Below are 6,053 nucleotides of genomic sequence, written 5' to 3' on the forward strand. Positions count from 1 at the left end.
CATTTAAAAGTCTAGCCATAAATAGTACACCAAGCATTTCTCTACGACTTGCAAGTGTAGGAAGATTTATTAGTTTTAATCGATTAGTGTAAGGAGGAAGATTATACGGAGAGTCCCATTGAAGATTTCTCAAGACGAAAAGTAAAAACTGTTTTTGAATTGATTCTAGTCTATCCACATGAACTTGATAACGCGGATTCCAAATTATCGATCCATATTCTAATATCGGCCTCACCAATGATGTAAAAAGGGTTTTTGTAACGTAAGAATCACCAAACTCTTTTGCCCATCTTTTCACAAATGCTAAAACCCCTCTCGCTTTATTGACTGTGGCATTAATATGAGGGTTGAAACTAAGTTTGCAATTCATTGTAACTCCCAAATCGACAAAAACATCAACGCTTTCCAGAGTTTGACCATTAATTGTGTAGGAAGCTGGCTGAATATTCCGACGTGAAAAACACATGGATTTACATTTTTCTATGTTGAGAGACATAAAATTCGCATTACACCAAGTAACTAAATGATTTAAATCCGCCTGGAGTACAGAACGTTCTTCAACCGACGCGTATGACTTAACAATTTTTACGTCGTCGGCATACATTAAAGTTTTAGAAGATTTTATAGTTGTGGAAACATCGTTTATAAAGATCAAAAACAAAATAGGACCGAGATGGCTGCCCTGAGGCACACCGGAGGGAACATCGATGACATTCGAACAAAGGTTTTTAAAAATGACTCTTTGAGTTCTACCGCAAAGATAGGAGGAGATCCAGCGAGTTAGGCCAGGTTGAAAACCAAGCAATTCGAGTTTATAAACAAATAATGAGTGGCGTACTTTGTCGAATGCTTTGCTGAAATCAGTGTATATAACGTCGGTATGATGATTGTTTCTAAACCCATTAAAGACGTGAGTTGTAAATTCAAGCAAATTGGTTGTGGTTGAATTGGCTCTACAAAAGCCATGCTGAGAACTATCTATCAATGTAGAAATCGAAAATGTAAGGTGATTAGTAACGATTGCTTCGAAAACCTTAGGGATAGCGGAGAGCTTTGCTATTCCACGATAGTTTTCAATAGACGACTTGCTTCCTTTTTTATGGAGTGGGATAAGAAAAGATTCCTTCCAAGCCGTCGGGAAAATGCCATTTTTTAAAGAGAGGTTAAACAGATCAGTAAGGGGTTGGTAAATTTATTCCCCACATTTTTTAAGAAAACATGTTGGGATCAAATCGGGACCATATTTGAAGGATTCTTTTAGGGTCTTTAGATGTAGTAGAACATCTTCAGGCAGCAAATGTGGGGCATATATTGAGTTACTAGAATAAAGCTCATACGGATAATTTGTAGGTGATGAATCAACCACAGCAGAGTAATTAGAGTGAAAAAATTGAGCGAAGAAGTTTGCAATCTCTTGATCGTCGCTGGAAATGCTATTTCTAAACTTCATGGCAGAAGGAAACCCGTTAGTTCTGCGTTTAGAATTTACGAAATCATAAAAAGACTTCGGGTGGCAAATAATGTTTCTTTTTATTTTACAGCTTTATAACACTTTTTATTAAGTTCAAAATACTTATGACGGAAAATAGCGTACTGTGCATAATGAGAATGTAAACCGGTTCTTTTATATAATTTGAATAAACGTGATATCTTATTTTTTAAAGCTTTTAAATCTTTAGTAAACCAAGCTTGCACTGGTTCAATGTACGAGCATGTGCGTTTGGGCATATGTTTTTCAAATAAAGTATAAATGGTTTTATTAAAATGTAAAACGTTTTCCTCTACATCCTCTTTATATCGAGGCCACGTTATCTCAGAAAGCTCTTTATTTAAATTGTTGAAATTAGTTTTGGAAAAATCAAAGCATCTGGTAGAGACACGTGTTTTGTTAGTGCAGCCGACTTCGTTGCTTATGATTTCGTAAGTTATCTCAAGAGAAGGATGGTAAACATCTTCTGGTAAAACAAGAGGTTCACACCGATTTATAGAGAATTTAGATATGTCGTCAACAAATGCTAAGTCTAAGAATTTTCCATACTTATTCGGAAAGAAGTTGGTCTGATTAAGGCAAAGATCAGTAATTCCATCCAAAAAGTCATTGTTATGCATCTTGGATGATACGGGGACAATATTGTGATCCAAGATATATGTGGCAGGTTAAAGTCGCCTAAAACAACCATTGAGTCCGTGGGCTTTATCATCGAGCTGACTGATTGTAACAGTGAAATATGGTGCATATACACTGATAGATCAGAAGACGGTGGAATATAGCAAACGGCTAAGTAAATATGACCCCGGCCTAGTAAGATTCGTATGCATTTAAACTCGATGGAATAAACTTCGGCTAAATTAACATCTTCAGATGGAATTGAAGAATGTACAGCTAGCAAGACACCACCTCCTGTCCTATTTAAGCGATCATTTCTATAGGTCTGATACTCACCGCAAAAAATTTCGGAATTTAAAACATTGGGTTTCAGCCATGTTTCGGTAAAAGCAATAATATTATAGTTACAGTGAATGGTTTTCAAATATAAGTCAGTTAATTTAGTATTTAAGCCTCTAACGTTTTGATAGTAAATGCTTAAGCAAGATGTTAAATTAAGTTTTTTGGATCGGAACTTTGAGGAGGAATTTTTGCTACATTTTGAGTAATCTCAATAGTCTTATGCACAAATTCGCGAACAAAAGCCCCTGGCGGCCAAAATGCGCTGTCCAAAAGTTTATCAAAATCTTTTGAGTAAACATCAATTCTAAATGAAGAAATGTTTCTTTCGTAATTAAATTTAAATTTTCTTAAAGTCATGCCGTCAGCCTTAATTTTCGAAGTGACATAAGACTTGATATCCTCAACGGAAGTGTCTTTGTCAAAGCGAGATACAAAAATCGATTTTTTGAGCGGGACTACAACCAGCTTCTTAGCCGGTGCTTCTGAATAAGAAGTCACAGATTGAGAAGTTACAGTTTCAGAAGTTACAGTTTCAGAAGTTACAGTTTACAGGTTTTTTTCCGCGGCCTTAGAAGTGGATGGAACCACAGCTTGCGGATTAGGGGAAGCCAAATCTATGAGCTGCACTTGCGAAAGATTAATGTTCTGAGCAGGATTAAGATTCAAAGCGTTAGGTGAGTCTTTAGAGTGTTTTTGTTTATTATCGCGGTTGTCTTTTTTTCTATTTAAACAATGCGGTAACTCATCCAAACACTTGAAGGATTTGAACAAGCTATCGTATTGATTGAACTTTTCCGTGATTATGGAAAACTCTTTAGCAATTTCAGAAAACGCATTTATGGTGATATCTCGAAAAGGCGTCCACCTATAGAACTAAGACCCACTCCCTGTTAAAATACTCATTAGCATCTTTCATTTGATACACATATCGTACAACACACATTCTAGAATCACCCCTTGTCCACCTTTATGACGATATCCCGAAATGGCGTCCACCTATAGAACTATGGCCCACTCCCTTTTAAAATACCCTTTAATACCTTCCATTTGATACCCATGTCATACAAACACATTCAAGGGTTACCCTAGGTTCATTTTCCTACATGGTTATTTTCCCTTATTTTGTCTCCAAAGCTCTCAGCTGAGTATGTAATCTTCGGTTACACCCGAACTTAGCCTTCCTTACTTGTTATGTTTACGTTTTGTTTTCAGCTTTCTTTTTTTACATTTTTTTCGTTTTCCATTATTATTGCTCTTTTTTTTTTAATTTTTGCTTTCTGCCTTTGTGAATTTGCATTTGTTTTTGGTTTTGTTTTTATTTTGATTTTGAACACTTTGTTTTTGGTTTTGCTTTTATTTTTATTTTTTATTTTGGACATTTTGTTTTTTTTTTTTTGGTTAGTTAATTTTTTGTTTTCAGATTTCTTTTCCAATTTTCTCTTTTTATGAAATTTTGTTCTTATTCTGTTATTTATTTATCTTTTTCGTTTTCCTGTCTTTATTACATTTGTATTTTTGTTTAATAATTTTTGTTTTCTGCCCTTGTCTTTGTGCCTTTTGTTTTATTTTTTATATTTGAATTAATTTTTGTTCTTGGAGTTTGTGCCTTAGTTTACATTTTAAATTTAGTTTTGTAATATTTTAAGCATTTTGTTTTCATTTTATTAGTACCTTTATTCAGTTTTTCTTTTTTTGAGATTTTTTAGTCTTCTATTATTTTTTTTTTTTTGCATTTTCAATTTTGTAATTTTTATTTTTGTTTTATAATTTTCGTTTTCTACCTTTGTCTCTGTGTTTCACATTTTTAGTTTTCTGACTTTGCTTTGACTCTTTGCTTTTGTTCTGGGTCTTGTTTTTGTTCTTGCTATTTTTTTTTTCGTTGTTTCTTGTAAAAGTAAAAGTAAAAGTAAAAGTAATAGTGAAAGTAAAAGTAAGAGTAAAAGTAAAAGTAAAATTAGAAGTAAAAGTAAAAGTAAAAATAAAAGTAAAAGAAAAGTTACAGTAAAAGTAAAAACACAGAGGGAATAGCTTTGGAGACAAAATAAGGGGAAATCACCATGTAAGAAAATGAACCCAGGGTAACCCTGGAATGTGTTTGTATAACATGGGTATCAAATGGAAGGTATTAAAGAGTATTTTAAAATGGAGTTTGCCATAGTTCTATAGGTGGACGCCTTTTCGAGATATCGCCATAAAGGTGGACCAGGGGTGATTCTAGAATGTGTTTGTACGATCAAATGAAAGGTTTTAATGAGTATTTTAAAAGAGTACTATAGGTGGACGCCTTTTCGAGATATCGCCATAAAGGTGGGCCAGGGGTGACTCTAGAATGTGTTTGTACGATATGGGTATCAAATTAAAGGTATTAATGAGGGTTTTAAAATGGAGTGGCCCTTATTTGTATATGTGAAGGCGTTTTCGAGATATCGACCAAAATGTGAATCAGGGTGACCCAGAACATCTCATCTGCCGGGTATCGCTAATTTATTTATATACATATGTAATACCACGAACAGTATTCCTGCCAAGATTCCAAAGGCTTTTGATTTCGCCCTGCAGCACTTTTCCATTTTCTTCTACTTAATATGGTAGGTGTCACACCCATTTAACACAGTTTTTTCTAAAGTTATATTTTGCGTCAATATTTTGCGATATCGAAAAGTGGGTGTAGTCATAGTCGACTTTCGGGAATTTTTTATGCCAAGATAAACTGACTTCAGATTAGAACGTGAACTAAGTTTAGTAAAGATAAATTTTGCTCAAGTTATCGTGTTAAAGGCCGAGCGGAAGGACAGACGGTAGACTGTGTATAAAAACTGGGCGTGGCTTCAACATATTTCGCCCATTTTCACAGAAAATAGTTATCGTCGTAGAATATATGCCCCTACCAAATTTCACAAGCATTGGTAAATTTTTGTTCGACTTATGGCATTAAAGGTATTCTAGACAAATTAAATGAAAAAGGGAGAAACCACGCCCATTTGAAATTTTCTTTTATTTTTGTATTTTGTTGCACCATATCATTACTGGAGTTGAATGTTGTCATAATTTACTTATATACTCTAAAGATATTAAATTTTTTGTTAAATTTGACTTTTGCTAATTTTTATTTATCACACATATAGCAATAGGAGTAATGTTCCTGCCAAATTTCACCATGATATCTTCAACGACTGCCAAATTATAGTTTGCAAAACTTTTAAATTACCTTCATTTAAAAGTGGGCGGTGCCACGCCCATTGTCCACAATTTTACTAATTTTCTGTTCTGCGCCATAGGGTCAACCCACCTACCAAATTACATCGTTCTATCCATCTTTGGTAATGAATTATCGCACTTTTTCGGTTTTTCGAAAATTTCGATATCCATAAAGCGGGCGTGGTCCGATATCTTTCATTTTAAATAGCGATCTGAGATGAGTGCCCAGGAACCTGCATGCCAAATTTCATCAAGATACCTCAAAATTTACTCAAGTTATCGTGTTAACGGGCAGACGGACGCACGGACGGACGGACATGGCCCAATCAAATTTTTTTCGATACTGATGATTTTGATATATGGAAGTCTATATCTATCTCGATTCCTTTATACCTGTACAACCAAC

The sequence above is a fragment of the Eurosta solidaginis genome, chromosome 1 (assembly GCF_040869045.1).
Source record: "Eurosta solidaginis isolate ZX-2024a chromosome 1, ASM4086904v1, whole genome shotgun sequence".
NCBI lineage: Eukaryota > Metazoa > Arthropoda > Insecta > Diptera > Tephritidae > Eurosta > Eurosta solidaginis.